We start from the raw sequence: 17353 nt of genomic DNA on the forward strand, positions 1-17353 counted from the left end.
TTGGCAGTGCGTGTAAAAGAATGTGACTGACTGTAAGCTGGTGTTTGGCACATTTGTCAGGTTAGTGTTGTTGTGTAATGTCACTTTGCCCAAGATTAAATATTCCACCAACCACTGATACGTTGACTTTCCCTCTGTAACATCATGTCACTTCACATGTGGACGACCTGACGTCTGCGGAGGCTGGTGGGGGTGTCGCTGGATTTACAGGCGTGAAATCTGGCAAGCTGTAGCTGAAGTCTGGAAGTGTGAGATGACTGCATATTGTTAATTTGAGAACATTAACAGACGCGTTTGTTGCGACCGAAAGAGGTATTTTAACGTATTTTTTGTGCCTAAACCAAACAAAACAATCAGCACAGTGTCGTCAACATGAAATAGAAACTTTAACCAGAACGTCTCTCACAGTTCTGTCCATTCCCTCAAAGAGCAGAACCATCAACATGTTTCGTACTCGGTCATTGGTGCAAAGTTTTGTGCACAAACATGAAATGCAGAAGCTCTGCAGGGTTCAACACGATTGATCCACCGTCCTTTTCTTCTGCTCTCTTCTCCTCATCCCTCCATCGTCTCTGCTCCTCTCTTATTTCCTGTTTCCTGTCAGTTTTGTTTCTTTTGATTTTCGTCATGTGTCTCCTTCTGTCCCTCACTGTTCATCTGGTATCGTCCTCCTCCTCCTCCTCCTCCTCCTCCTCCTCCTCCTGCAGCTGATGATCAGTGTTGACAGTGATACCGTGGCTGGGTTGTGACCTACAGCAGAGGTCTGCTCCCTCATGCTTGTCTAAGTGTGTGTTCATGTGTGTATTTGTGTGTGTTCAGAGTTTAACCCCCGGCGGCGGCGGTGGCGGCGGCGGTGGCGGCGGCGGCGGCGGTGGCGGCGGCTCCCAGCCGGCTGCTGTGGACGGGGTCAGTGCAGGTCAGGACGGAGGCGAGTGATACCTCAGCTTCCTCTCCACCTCCATCTCTCGACACCGCCTTCACTGTTGATTATCTTCCTCCTCTTCTTCTCCTCCACGTCCATCCTTTCTCAGTTTCCTCTCCATCACTGATTCTTCATCTTCTTTCTTCCCTTCCGTCTTTCAGTTTTTCCCTCCATCTTTTTTTTGCACACAATCATCCGCTCATCCTTTGCGCTCCCATTTTCTTTCCTCTTTCACTCCTTCCGTCTTTCACCATATTTTTCCTCACCCTTCAGTTATTATTCTCGTTATTACTCCATCTTATCACTCTCTCTTGCACCATTTTTCCTCTCCTCCTCTCCTCCTCTCTCCTCCTCTCCTCCTCCTCTCCTCCTCTCTCCTCCTCTCCTCCTCTCCTCCTCTCCTCCTCCTCTCCTCCTCCTCTCCTCCTCTCCTCCTCTCCTCCTCCTCTCCTCCTCTCCTCCTCTCCTCCTCCTCTCCTCCTCTCCTCCTCTCCTCCTCTCTCCTCCTCTCCTCTCTCCTCCTCCTCTCCTCCTCCTCTCCTCCTCTCCTCCTCTCCTCCTCCTCTCCTCCTCTGGTCCGGGTCATGGCGGCTCACCTCCCCGGGGTGCTGGTTATGTAAGAGCTTAGCGTGCTGATGTGATGTGAGGGGAAGTGGTTAGACGGCCGTGCTGCTCAGACCCCCACTGCTTAACACACACACACACACACACACACACACACACACACACACACACACACACACACACACACACACACACACACTCCTGCAAGCAAGAGCTGCATGTGAGCTGGCATTTCAGCGCGAGTTCAGCTGCTGCTCATCTTCTTATCGGTGTGATGAGGAAGCAGAACATGTAAGCAGCTCACACACACACACCTACGCACACACACCTACGCACACACACACACACCTACGCACACACACACACCTGGTTTTAACACCTCGTACCCTCATGATGTTAAATTATAATTACATTTTGTCAGTTATCTCACTTTGCAGCATGATTTCTTCCTCATTTCCATTATGACACGTTATTTTACATTATATATTCCTTTTCTGTCGCTTTCTAGACGATGTTTTTAATTTCTCCTCCTGCACCTTCTCTTCCAGAATAAAGTCCTACTGGACTCCATCTCTGTATAAACCAGCTCTTTGTCTGGATTTGCTGTGTGGAGTTTAAATGATACTACTGGAGGAACCCTGCTGAAAACGTCCCCGAGCAGCTTCCCGTGCCGGCTGCGGCGGCTTCCCCCTGCTCATTAATATTTAAAACAGGTCAAATACAGTTAAGAGACACAATAAATCACATTGATCCAGTTTGAATTCTCTCCTCTGTGTCTGCTTCTCACCTTCAGGCTTGAATCAAAACAGTTTTTTTTTTGAGAGTAGCTAATAAACTTTGAATATTAATCTGCTGCCGTTCTTTGTCTCATCAACACACAACAAGAGATTCCTTTTTAAAATCTTTACACCATAAATTCTCCCTCGTCTCACATCCTTGGGTCCACTGCAGCACTCAGACCCTAAAAACCTGGAGCTGCCGGCGTCACGCGTTCCCTCCTGAGCTGCACGTTTTTCTTTTAAATCACACAAATGAGACGCACTCACATGTGTGGAAGGAGGAAGCAAATAGTGGAAACCATGACTGTGGCTGCCTGGCGACCATTCGGCCTCGATCCCACTCTAATAGGCCTATTAGTCACAGAAACAGACTGTGAGTGATTATGAGCAATCAGGCTGCACAGAGAAGGACCACTAAAGGGGGATGGGGGGAGCGAGGAGGGTGAGGAGGGCGAGGAGAATAGGAGACGAAGAGAAGGAAGAGGAGAGAGAGAATCAAGATGGCAGCAGGAAGGAGAGGAGGCAGGAAATATGGACGATGATGAGGAGGAAGAAGAGCAGAGGGTCCCCGAGCGGCTGTTATCGCTCTGCACAAAAAAGGTTAATTAAGTCATTCAGGGAGGTAAAAAAAGAATGAAAAAAAAAAGATGACGCGGGCTGGACGGACTCTCAGCGCCTCGCCATACATCAGACAAATCTAATGAAGGCGGGCCGGACGCTCCGATTCAGAAGGAGGACAAAGCTAATAGGCTGCTCGGCTAAAGACGCTCATTTGTCAGCATCAGCGTGGCAGAGCGATGTAGATCCATCTCTGACATCAGCCTGTGTGTGTGTGTGTGTGTGTGGTTAAACCCAATGCAATATGGCTGCGGTCGCCATGGCTACAGGGAACGCAGCTCGGGGGTTGGTTCTCATTAAGGAGTTAATTACCTGCTGTGAAATATTTTTCACCTTTCGGCTGGCGAGGTCGTCGTCAGGAGGCGTCGGAGGAGCCGGGCTCGGAGAGACGACAAAATAAAATGCTGCTTGTTTACTGGTATTTTCAAAATAAAGCGAGACGGTGTGAACGTTAAATATCATGAGGTGAAACGTGAAACAGTGATTTCTGTGTGTAGATGGTTTACGTCTCCATGTTAAATAAAGGAAGCGTCATTTATTCATGCGCTGTGTTTATGTGTGTGTGTGTGTGTGTTTACAGTTACATAATTATTCATCGCAAATGTAAATATTTTAGACGTCGTTTCATATTCGCCGCTTTGACACCGCGCGTCTACAAACATTGATTAATAATGAATGTGTGCACGCGTTTCATTTACCCTCTGACCTTCAGTTTCCAGGAGCCTCCACAGAGACCGACCACTGCTCACTTCACACAAACTTAATGTTTCACCCCGTTAACGAGAAAACAACATTCAGACTTGTTATTGTCTGATCTATCTTCTTCCTCTGTGCCACGGAGCTCCATCGTTGTTGACACGATTAAAAACACATCAGCGAGTCAAACTCCGTCCTGCTGCAACAAACACTCATCACATTATTACGCCACAGAAAATAGTTTTTTACTTATCATACAGTGCGCTGTGAACACTGCTGTGTTTTGTGACGTGCTGTGACAATTTGCAGCATGAGCGGCTGCGTAAATCAGCGTTTCCATGAGTGTTATTTTCTTATTAAAGTAACTGTTAGAAGGCTTTATGTTCCTACAGTAATCACTGCTCATGCATGAAACAGACACAATCTGGTGTCCCTGCAGACTTCATCCAATCAGGACGGAGAACTCCAGAAAGAGGCGGATCCTCCTGTGCTGTTGCAGAAAGCTACCAGTGGAGAGGACGGAGGGGCAAACCAGACAGGAAGTTATCTAAAGTGATGCTTACAACAACCTTCATGTTTTATATTCTCATCAACTTCACTGATTTTTATAGATATATCTGCTTTTTCTGAATTTTGAAGGCCAGAACCACCTGTTTGGATCATTCCACAGGTAAACAGGTTCATCACCATCATGACTGAGCTTCAACACACTTCTTCTAACATATAATGTGAAACTCTCACCAAAATGCAGCCAAGCCTTTTTTTGTGATGTATATAAGTCAGACCTTCATGTAAAAGCATAATTTGGAAAAAAGAGGCACTTTTAAGATTTTATTTGTGTTTTCAGGTCAGACTCATTTTCAATGGGAGTGCTACTGGCACGTTTACGATAGCATCAAAATCTGTATTTTTAAAACAGTAAGAAGTCTCAACACAACATGAAACTTTGCTGGTAGCATCACCAGGGTCTCTACACAGGAACACCAGCACTGACAACATTGTTTGTGTACACAGAGTTACTAAAAAGAAGTTTTTGAACAGCTCATGTTAGCAGTTGCTTGTTCCACTCGCCGCCGTCATGGCAGCTGAGAAGTGTCGATCTCAGAATGTGACGTAACCTGCAGGACAGTTAAGGTGGAACTTTTAAGGTGGCTCTCACACGAAGGTTTGACTCATGTACATTCACAAAAAAAGCCTCGGTTGGATTTTGGCGAGAGAAGAGTTTGTTCGTCAGACTCAACACCGACAGCTTGAGCAGGACGATGAGTGTCAGAGTGAAAACCCTCGTGTAGCGTTCGCACTCGCGTCCTCTCGCTAACAGATTGAGGTGTTTAGCTCGATGCGTCCCCGTCTCCTCTGAACGGCTCTCCCCTCGCCGCCGCCGCTGCATCGTGGTGAGGCCGTAAGTAGGCGGCAAATAATCACTGTAAACATGATCACAATAATAATGATGGTAATTGCCTCTGCTAACGCTGCCAGCAGCTCTCTGAAGCCCTGTTTGTTTTCTGATCCCTCTTCACAGGAGTCATTTTGGTCTAATGGTCCGTTTAATCTCTCCCTCTTTTTCTCTCCTTCTCCTCCCTCCATCTCCGTTCCCTCCTTCTCTTTGTCTGAAATGGAGCGTGCAACGCGCTAAATGGAGATAATAGAGGCTCCGTTTTGCAGCTAAGAGGGTAATTTGCTAACTCTTTGAAAACATAATTCTCATAACGGCATAACTGAGCCGTTTGTTCCGTTGTCGCTCCATTTGTCCCGAGTCTAATTCAATAGGCCTCCGCTGTGATTCTGGCTCTTTTTAAAAGCTCGTTTTGAAGTTTTAAAAGTTCCTAAATGTGACTTCAAGCATCTGAAAACATTAACGGAGAAATCAAGATGTGTTTAAAGACGAGAACGACAAATAAATCCCTGTTTTTTTTTCTCAATGCGATCATGAATAAACAGACTTTTACAGCTTGGAAACGGTCAGATATTAAAACCTTGCTTTGGTTTAAGGTTATTTAAAAGTCACTCTGTAAACAAAAAACTACATAAAACATCTTGAAAAGCAACAAAATCCTCTGAAACACGATGTTTGAACCTGGAACTCTTCTGTTTCGCCTCTCGTTAATAAAAAGAAAGCAGCGTGGAAGTCAAGGTGAAAGCTGCCACCTCATTATCTCTCTGCCACCTCGTTAATGAACATCAGGTGAGGTGGTAAGAAGGTTTGTGTATTAAGATTCTGATTGGACGGCTGCTTAATTACCTGTAACGAGCATTAATGTTTGTTTTGTAACACTGATCACCTGCACCTTCACGCCACGTAGAGGCTCGTCTGATAACTGTTGATGATGATTAACGGATGACATGTTTATGGACGTTTATTAAGTAAAAGTAATAACGAGGATCAATCAACCAATCACAGAACCAGGATCAGGGTGAATCATCACTAACCCTTCTCTGCTGTCCTCTTTCCTCTCCTTACCTTTTTAGTTTCTTACTTTCCTTTCCTCCTCGTTTCTTATCTCCTCTCCTTTCCTCTCTCCACTCCTAGTTCTTTCATTACCTTTCCTTTCTTTCTTCTTTCATCCTTTCTTCCTCCATTTGTCTCCTTTCCTTCTCATTTCTTCCTCTCCTCGCCTTTACTTTCCTTTCTTCCTTGATTCCCTCTCCCATTTCCTTCTTCTTTCCTCTCTTTACCTTCTTGTTTCTTCCTTCCCTTTCCTTTTCTTTCTGTCCAGCTTCTTTCCTTCTCTTCTTTTCTTTTCTCTAATTTCTTTCCCTTTCCTTCCCCTTTCATTTCCTTTCTTTCTTCCTGGTTTCTTATCTCCTCTCCTTTCCTCTCTCCACTCCTTGTTTTTTCCTTTCCTTTCCTTTCTTTTCCTTTCCAATTTCTTTCTTTGTCTTCATTCTTCCTCTCTAATTTCTCCCCCTTTTCCTTTCCTTTCCTTTCTTTTCGTCCTCATTTCTTATCTCTTCTCCTCTCTCCACTCCTTTTTCTTTCCTTCCCTTTTTCTTCCTTGTTTCCTCCTCTTTCCTCCTTTCCTTTCCTTTATTCCTTGATTCCTTCCCTCTTTTCCTCTTTTCTTCGTCCTTTCTTTTCCTTTCCTTGACCACTAATGTTAACGAGGGCACCGTTCCATTAAGTGTCCTTGAAAGCGATGCCAGTGAGCCTGAGCAGATATCTGGACCAAGCTCTACTAAATGGAATGCAGCCGTCATTAATTTTCTTCTTTTTCCTTCTTTGACAAGACAAAATGTCCGCCGAGAAAAGGGTCTATCTTTATTAGCATAGCTATGTTAGCATCATACTCCAAACGACAGAGCATGTTGATTTAATCTCTCTGCTGATCGCTCAGGAGGCGTCCACTGAAGTCAGTAAAGTGGGAGTGACATCACTACAGGGTTGATGACATCATCCTGGACTCAGGCGCTTCATCTTCACTTTCTCGTGTCGTTACAAGGTCTTTTTTTTTTTTGGTTGTGTCTTTGCTCAGAGCTGCGTGTCATCACATGCAGTTTGACTGATTTATGATTTAACGGCACTGAGCCCAGACTGCTGGTGTTATTAAGCATTTAAACTTAATTACATTAAATCTGAGTAAATGAAAACCACTCCATGATGTGCACCATTTACTTGTTGGGTTTTAACTGTCTTCATGCGTCGGTCGTCAGCTGCCATCAGACTGGACGTGAAAAGACACCGGCTGTCTGGATTTCCGTCAACATGCTGCTGCAGCTCTGCGTGATGGAAGTGAGAGCTGAGCTGTGAGCTTGAAGCCCAGTTTCCAGAGCGGTCCTTCTAATATTCTGCAGACACGCCGAGGTGTTGGAGCGGAGCTGCAGGGCCACTGACAGTCTGTCAGGCTGGTTTCTGTTTTTTTCCCCCAGGAGGAAACTTGTTCCTAAGTCAAATTAGATCCGCCGACATCTTCTCAGCTCTTCCTCTTTCCTCGCTGAGCGTTCGGCTGAGCCGGCACCACATCTGAGGCCTCAGAAGACGAGACGTGGGAACGCCGGAGCCGCGGAAAACGCGCCGCGCTCTGTCACAGATGGCGCCGCCGAATGCATCTGAGGACATCATGCTCTGCTGAGGAAGCGTCAAATTGAATTTGTTGGAGGGAAACAGGTGTGCTGAGTTAGGTGCTGTCGTCTCACACACGCACATTTATACTCATGAGCACACACACGTAGTTGGCATCAATCTACCCAAAGACGCTGCTCACAGTCTTTTTAATGGACTTTTAGTTAGTCAGGAAGATCAATTATTAGTCATATTAAACACCAAGAATTGTGAGTTTTCCTGATGACTTTTTATGCACAGCAGACGCAGCGAGACGAGACAAAGCCGTAAACAGACAGAGAGGGAGGCTGGAATGTGGAGAAAAGGCGTGTTAGTGTCTCGTATCTGCAGAGAGTTTCTGATTTTCTCTCTTTGTTGCTGCTCAGGACGCTTTACCAACCCAACATGTTTGTGGTGCATTCAGGAACAGCTGGGACAAAACTTCTACTGATTCTACCTTTGACTTTAATAGTCTAGATAATCACTTGGACTTTTGCCACCGCTGCCTTCTATAACTCCTCTCTGAGGGGAAATAATGGACACGTGTTGTCTGTCACCTTTCTTGTCACTCATGCTGACGAGTTGTCATGTCGCACAAAGCTGAAGCCGTCAGTGTGAAGCTGAAGCGACAGATGGTGGATGAAGCCACTCAGCACCAAGACATATGGAAAAAAAAAGACCTTTAACTTTCTGTCACCGAGCTCGTCAACCCACAGATCAGATGAGAAATGATGAGATAATCCTTCAATGATAAAAAACAAGATAACAGACACGCTGCGGCTCCTGGTTTTAATAAAATATGGCTACAAGCTGCGAAGAACGACGATTTTCATTATTGATTCAGGTACTTTTCAAAAATAATGAATTTAGTCAAAATGTCGAAGCTAATATTAATCTAATGGCAGCGGAGCCCAGAGGGAGGTCCTGTGAGCGCTCCGGTCCACCCACGCAGGTGTTTGGAGTTATTCTGGCTGATTAGAACTTCTCAGCGCCGTCTGGGACAATTAACTCAACCTGAGCCGCTCTAATCAGTCGGAATAACTCAAAACACCTGTGTGGGTGCACAGAACCTTTATTCTTTTCTCTGAGCAACAGTCAAAAGGAAGATGGAAAATCAAGTCAGCTGAACACCAGAGGAACCCAGTTTTTACTCCACATGCGCCACCTCCTGATGTGAACGTCAGCTAATAAACATCTGATGTGAAGGTGATACGTGTCGTGTACTGCATGTGACGTATCCACGGTTTGCAGAAACATCAGCTGCTAACATTAAAACCCTGACGACAGAGCTGTCTGTGTTTGAAAACTGAGGGGGACGAAAGTGGACGTTGGATTAAACTGCAGTTAAAATCCTCCATTTATACTGAAGCGAACACGAGAGGAGTTCAGCGTTTTTTAACTCGTTCCATCTGCGAGAAGCAAAGTAATTAAAGCTGTTGTGTTTGTAAGAGGGGAACAGGAGGAAAAGCATCTGTAATTAATTCACAAATAAATCTAATTAGCCGATTAAGAAAAGAAAAAGAGACGAGGGGAGCGAAAACAATCACGTCGAGCCGATCCGAGAATCCCTCCTGCGCCTCACACACCTTGTTGGTATTCAGCAGCTCCAGCAGCCGGTTCAATACGTGTCAAGATTAGCACGCTCCCGCGGGTCGGCCAATCACGGTTCACGGTACATGACTTGCCAAACTGAATCACCCAATCCTGAACAGGAGACGAGTCTGAGTGATGAAGCCGCGGTTGGAGTCTGACGTGTGTGTGTGTGTGTGTGTGTGTGTGTGTGTGTGTGTGTGTGTGTGTGTGTGTGTGTTTTGTTTTGTATTAAAATGTGAATAAAAACACTTTTTTTTTCTTTCTTTCTGTTCCTGCATGTGTGAGTTTGAATATTTTGTGTGCTCCTGTGTGTATTTGCTGGCTTGTATTTGTGTGTGTGTGTTACATCTCCTGTGTGTGTGTGTGTGTGTGTGTGTGCAGCCTGTATCTTACCGCTGTCTGGCTACAGATGGGATGTGTCACATGCTGAGCGGACAGGCGTAGTGAGGCGGAGGAGGGGATGGATGGGTGGATTGATGCAGGGGGGAGGTGTGGGGTGATGTGAGGGGGCAGGAGGAGGAGGAGGAGGAAGAGGAGGGGGAGGAGAGGAGGAGGAGGGGGAGGAGGAGGAGGAGGAGGATGGTCATTTTAACGTGAGTCAGCTTTCCTCTGACCTTCACCATACGACTGATGTCTGAAGTAGCCGGAGGAGGTCCGCTTCAAAAGCTGTTATGAATATTCAGCGTTTCCTCTCTCCGTCCTCCACCAGGCAATCCATCATTCATAAACATGCCTTCACAGCCGGGTGGAGGTGTGTGTGTGTGTGTGTGTGTGTGTGTGCGCGTGTGTGTGTGTGTTTCCTATTTTTGTCAAATGCACTCATCGTACATCAGTATAAAATATTCCCTGGTACGGGACAGTGAGGGATTCAGGTCATGCTTTTAGGATAATTCTGTCATACTAAACAATTTATTTTACAATATGTCTCCTTGATTTTGTAATGAATGTATTTATTAAATAAACAAACAAATCAGAAAAAGAAATCAGAAACATTTCTCGATAGCGGCTCCTGAAGGTGCCAGAAAGATGCTGTTATTCTAAATCTATATCTGCTATTAAAGTATTCTGGATAAGGAAAGATAAATAACTTCAGAATTATATCAGCATGCTGATTATAATGGCTGCAAAATGCAGCAGTCGTAACTGTAAATGTGTTTTTATTTAAAAAAGTCACAAAATCTCACCAATCTCACCAAAACAGGTCAATATTTTACCCCAAAACACAATGTTTCCTGATTCTAGACAAGAGGTACGTGTGCTTAAATGAACTCTTTGTGAAAACAGAAAAAACATTTTGCAAAGTGGCTCGTCACCGACTGTGGTCCCAGAGAGCGACGTGTGCTGAGCTCTGATGTGTGAGGAGGTGGACGCTGACAGGCAGCAGACCAAACCACTGCGAGGCATACGGAGGCGGGGAATCTTCCAAAACTTAGAAAAACACACTGCTTGGTGTCCTTGATTAGCACCAATGTTTACAATCCATATTATTATATCCTCTAAAATCACATGGCATAACAGCTCAAATCCCAGGAGCTGTGTAATCTGTAGCAGAACAACTGAATTATGAACTGACACCGTTTCTTCTGCTTTGTCCTACTTTTTTAAATCCTACCTGCAGAAGAGGAAGCCGGAGATAAAACCTCCCAGCGAGGACTCTGACTGCAGGATTCTTCCTTTAAATATCTTATCACACGACCCAGATCCAGCTGTGTGCCGCAACATCCTAACAGGAGTGAAATATACGCGTGTGTGAACCGATTTTAATGTGATGTGGGGTCCATTTGTTCACCGGTGCAGGTGAACGTGTGTGTGTTTGTGTTTGTGCGTCTGTATTTGCATTTTTCTTCCACATCACCGAGCTGCAGCAGATGTATTAGCTCGGTAAATCTTTGTACACAAACAGACTAAAAGCTAAATCTGTCCCGTCATCGCGGTAAACAGAGCAGCAGGAGGTGAACGTGGAGCCGCGGCAAGACAAAATAATAACACCAATTCAAACAGAATAACGCCGACCCGTTTCCCCTCACAGTCACTCCACGCGGCGCCGAACATGCAGGTAGACGGCGCCACTTATCAGCCGATACGAGCCTCCAGGAACAGGTAATGGTGCACATTTCTCATTCCTGGGAACTGAATACATCAACACATAATAGTGTTTTTACCTCATATGTTAGAGACGAAGATGTATGGATGACATCCAGCGGAGAAGGAAACAGGGACAGTTCACAAAGGTAACTGTAGAGTCGTCACCTCCAAACTTTATGATCTCCGTCCTTTAACAGCTGTTTTTTAAAGTAAACTTTATGTTTTTGCATCATCACCTGTGTGTCTCAGACAGCCATCAGTGATGGGATCTGGTCACCAGTGTGTGCTCGATATCTGAAGCTTTACGATCAGTGATCAGAAGAGCCGTTGAAAGCACGCTATCATGCAAAAAACCAGCAGCGACGCTCCGACATCATTGACCGACTTCATTTCAGAGGCCATTACCACTCACCTCCCTGCTGAGATTATTAGAATGATTCTAAGAAATCCTGGAAACACCACAGGCAGCAGGAAAAGAACAAGAGAACAAGAGGAAAGTGAAGTAACTTTCTTCAGGATTTAAAAAATAACACTACAGTGACGTGGCCTGATGACGAGCTTACAGCAGCTTTAAACAAGGGACATACAACATGCTAATTAGTTCAGAGGTGAACAGAAATAAAACTGTTTCCTGCTCTAAGCTCAACTCACAGAAAGTGGGTTGATGTTGATCTTCTTATCTAACTAATTCAAACACAGAAAATATCAAAGCTTATGTCCCAAATCCTTCCAGCTACAAGTTTATTTAATCTATATGATTCAAAGACGAGCGGTGAGGCCGAGAAGATCTCTGACGACCAGGATTTCAAGTGCAACTGAGAGAAACGACGACAATCTGAGGCTTAAGGACTGATACACAATCTTCCGCTGTCTGGACAGAAATGTGCACTGACAGTGAAGCATGTTTGCTTTGATTTGACCAGAGACAGAACGAGACAGAACGAGACAGAAGACGGGCAGGACGAGGCTTCAGTGGACGAACAGACGAGGAAGAAGCTGAGTCATGATCCAGGTCCTGTGTGTGGAGAGCGGACGCCGTCAGGGCTCATGTGTGTTACAGCCGGGTGGGCGTTGTGTTGCTCTTTTTAATCAGGCGCATGTGTCGTCTGAACTGTGTGTGTGTGTGTGTGACAGGAGATGAGTGTGTTTTGTGATGTTTATGCATGTGTCAGTAAATGTGACACGGAAGTGAGTCTGTGTCTGAGAATGTGCTTTATTACCGTCTGTGCATCTGCTTGTGTAGTGTGTGTTGAGCTGTTTAATTTGTGTGCATATGTATGTGTATGTATGTGTGTGTGTGTGTGTGTGTGTGTGTGTGTGTGTGTGTGTGTGTGTGTGTGACATGGATAGTTCCTGACAGCATGCAGAGAGCTGGCACACGGCCGTCCTCTCCTCCACCCACAGTCCTGTCTGACACAGTAAACGTATCCTCACTTTACGTCTGTATTCCCCAATGAGACTGAGGACGACCTGCACACACACACACGCGCACACACGCACACACAGACACACACACGCACACACACAGACACACACACACAGGTTCAGACTGTAGACTGTCCTCTTCGATTTCCACATGGCCATCACGGTGGGAGCATGGCTTTAATGGAGACGGGCATCTCCGGCAGAAAAAAAACAAAAAACAACAAAAGCTGAGCTCGAGTCTGGATTCTGGACAAAGACGGGTCAGATGGTGCTGCTGTCATGCAAAGACCTGTAGGGATGGAGGTGTAGGGTGACGCGTTAGCGAGCGTAAAACAGTGACGGCTAGTTGGCTGATGTCTCGGGAGCTTCAGAGCTAACTAGCTAACGTTCCAGTGCTGCTTTGTGCAGCAGTCCCGTATTTTGACTTATTCCAAAGTAACGCTCCCCTCCATGGTCCATATGACACCACACATTTAAAGGTCCCATACTATGAATATTACGTGTGTCCAGCAGTGAGACCTTTAACCAACGTACAGCAGATAAGCTGCCCTTGCTTCTCTTGCACAGGTTGCTAATGTTAGCCTTGTGTGATAGGAACTTGGTTGAAAATGTGATTTTTTTTCCAGCACAAGACAAAAACAGCAGCCCGTCAACATGCAAGTTTCTTTTTTGTCTTGTTCAAAAGGCTTCCAGTTTGTGTGTTCTGTGTGTTTCCAGGTTTTTTTTGTCGTCTTTTGTGGTGTTCTCTTGTGCTCCCCACCGGCCTGATGTTCCCTCCACACCTCCTTCCATCTCCACCGTCGTTCCTTGTGTTTTTCCCCTCTCATTACCATCAGCGGTGCTTCTCCACCTCTCTCCTCCTGCACCTCGTCCTCTCGTTAGCTCGGTCCTGCTCCTTGTATCGAGCACAAAACTTCATCCGTTGTTCTTCTTGTTGCGTTTGTGCCCACCGCTGTTTACAGCAGATTACAAAACCTTCAAACAACAAAGACAAAGATATTAATTTTCAGAATGCTTTCTTAAAGTTACATGCTGCTAAATCCTGATTATGAGATTAGAGAGTGATAACTTTGTTGTTTCTTCAGGAATCGGTGCTCAGTGTTGTGTTGAAGCTGATAAGATTTATTCCAGGTCGACTTCTTTGCGATGTTTTATTCAAACGCTGTTTTATCAACACGTCCTCGCGGTGTTGATTTGAGCAACGGCTGAAGACGGAGGAGCGTTTTATCTCTGAGATTATTCGCCCTCCGCAGATGTCACAGGAAGTTTGAACAGTGGAAGTTTAGGAGAGGATAAAAGGAAGGAGTGTAATGCTTTGGCCTCTTCCTCCCCGATCGTTCTCCTCTTTGATCAGCGGCAGAATCGCTTTAATCAGCGAGTACAAAGGCTGCATGCAGAAACACACTCGCTTAATTATTGCTGACACGTTACAAGACAGTTACACAACACAGAACTGACAGCGCAGGACAGAACCGAGAGCTCGCCAGTGCAGATAGAATGTACTGCAGGGTCGTCCAGGAAACATTAACAGCCTCTTTTATTATATATTAATATGACGGAAACATGTGACTCACAAGACAAATCAAACGATAAATGAGACGAGACTTAAACGCCAAGAAAAACCGCCTGACATCCAGTCAGACCCCCATGAAAAAAGAAACATTAAGATTTTACAACTTGTCTTTCTGGTTTTATAAAGGAAATCATGATATTTCCTCTGAAAATATGATGTGAGGTTTTTATCAAATTCCATTTTTCCCGTCAGTATTCATGAAGAAATGGAAAATGAAGCAACAGAACCAGAACCACACGCCGCACATCCCGTCTTCTTCCACATTTAATTATCAACTCGTCTCACAACAGCAGACACTCGCATTTTCTCGACAGTCGCTGGAATTTCTCTCGTCGCGTTCTGTCGTCTAAAACACGAACATGTTCTGGAATCGTGGTGACAAACTGGACTCGGTGGGACGAGGCGAGTCGGACTCTGTGTGAACGTCACTGATGCTCGGCTCAAACTTCACCTGATCAACCCGACCATGTTGTCATCACCGTCATGTTGCTGTATTTATGTTTTTTCACCACTCTGAGAACAACCTGATCTACAAAAATCAAACAAATCCAACTTCTCTGAGAGTCACAAAACTCCCTTCATCTCCGCTGACAGACGTAAAAATGCATGTTTGAGTTATTTTTATCTTCTATAAATCATCATTCACCTCGTCCTTGTTTAATGTTCCTGCGGTGGAGGGGTTCCCTGCGGTGAGGATGAGAGACAACATATTACAGCACAGCGGGGGGAGAGAAGAGATTAAAAATAAGAATGGCGATGAAAGGTTTCTGTGGGACGAGGTGACGTCGAGCGCTCAGACATCATTCGCCTGGTTTCACATGAGATCTGCCGACTGAACGTTCTGACAGCCGCCTCTCCTCCGTCAGAGGAGAAACCGTTTTCTGTGCTCTGTTATTTCTGGCTTCAGATGTGGTTGCGGCACAATGTCGTCTTTTCCAGCACAGCTGCTTATTAGCTACCCAGAGATGTCTGCCTGCCGGCGCTGGTGGATGAAAACCAATCACTCACCTTATAAAAACTGGCTCAATGATTGGCTCTAATTTGCTGTCGGGGGGAGGGACGCGTCCCGACCTGCTCGTCCCTGGAGTCAGACCTGCCCGGGCCTGATCAGAACTAGGCCACGACTGGCTCATTAAAACAGGGTAGGGAGCGACGGGTGGATGGTGGATGGAGGAGGGGGGAGGTGACGGAGGAGGGAACACATGCAGAAATCAAAAGAGTCGTGCATGAGCAGCACGAGAGAGCTGATGAACAAGATGCTTCAAATTAGCTCGTTGGATCAGCAGCCAAAAAGCAAACCACTGGATGTGAAATGTAACCACCACGTTGACATCACACCATCACATCACTGTCGTCTCCTTTAACTTTTAATAAACCTGAATCCCCGGAGGACGACTCCTGCAGACTCTGCTGATCCTCTGCGCTCGTTCTCCTGCAGCACCACCACGAGCCATCAGATCAAAACTGCAGATACGACGGCGGGACGGTTCAGAACAAAAGGCGAGTTTTTAAAAAAATCGCTCGTGAACATGACGGCCTGGAAATTCAGGTCAAGTCACGTCAGCTGGCGTTGTTCGTATCACTTATAAAATCACTCTTAGCTTCAGTCGATACACCACAACTATAATGACAACAGTGAGTGATGATACAAATACACTTTATACATTAATTATGAATATAAACACAAACACAAAATGCTAAATGTCAGCAAATAGATGAAACAAGAACGATGAGCAGGATTCATCAAAGGCAGAAATCATAAATCTATAAAGCAAACACAAGAGCGACTGAGAGATGTGAGAGGAACAGGATGAAACATGACAACTTCTTTTAAAGTGTTTAAAAAGGAGATTTAAGAGATTCACAGCTGACCGGCTCCTGATTGGTCGAGTCATCGGTCGGAGATCCCCGGATCACCTCCACTGAGAGGGAGGAGTGAAGGATTAAACCCACACAGAGCAGGAGAGCTGGTTTTATCACCCAATCAAGGAACATTTTATTAAATTAAATCTGTAATTGGACTCACGTACTCGCCATCGTTTGACTTTACAGCGGAGCGACGCAGCCAAGAAATCTGATTCGTTTATTAGCTGCAGTTACGACGCGGGTGGTCGTCGAGGCAGAAGGTCGAGAGTTCAGCTACACGGTGAAAAACACATAACGATCCGGCAGGAGGGCGCCAGAAATACTGTAAAATAAATGTCTGTACTCGATTTTATATGAGATCTTGGTTATATTCTGGTCCTCTCAGTTTAATTGAGGATATTTCCACAGTTAAAAACATCGGCAGGTTGTTTCCTCCTGGTTCTGTGTATTATTTTTTAAAATCAGTCTCAAGATGCAGTTTGTCTTTGTGACTTTATGTTATTTTAGCATCTGCTGTGTGACTTTGTTATATTTCCCCTTCGTTAATATCACGCGACACTGTCTGATTTTGAAGGAGCGCAGCTGTAACGATGCTGCGAGCAGGTCGGGAACAGGGAGGATGTTTTGCTGCGTTACGGTCGAGTTAATCGAGCGTGAGAGGAAATGGTGTGTGCTGAGCAGCGTGTGTTTTATTAGACAGCTGATGGTGATTTAATTAAAGCAGGACGGTGATCTGAGGATCTGCTTCTCTATCTGATCAAAACACAAGATGATCTGCTGTTTTATTCACTTCTCGGCCCCTGAAGGATCATCGATCAACCTGACCTCGCCCGTCACCAGCGTGTCCTTGAATAACTTGACTCCTGACTTAGATAGTCTTACCTGACCTTGACCTGAAACTTTCCACTCATGACTTGAGACCTGATGAGTCCGTTTCTTAAATAATTTGACTTTCCTCTCATACTTTTTGAATAACTTGACATGATCTTGTCTTGATCTTCGCAGACTCATGACTCGACTTTCACTCTTCTTAAATGACCTCAGACTCGACGTGAACTTATTTGGAGTTTAACTCCGACTTTTTCTCTTGAATGACTTGAGACTTGGTTTGAACTTCACTCGAATGACTCGACCGATGACGTGTCTCCTCAAATGACTTGACTCGTGTCTTAAACTGGACCAACGTTGACTTT

The sequence above is a fragment of the Acanthopagrus latus genome, chromosome 16, assembly GCF_904848185.1.
Source record: "Acanthopagrus latus isolate v.2019 chromosome 16, fAcaLat1.1, whole genome shotgun sequence".
Classification (NCBI taxonomy): Eukaryota; Metazoa; Chordata; class Actinopteri; order Spariformes; family Sparidae; genus Acanthopagrus; species Acanthopagrus latus.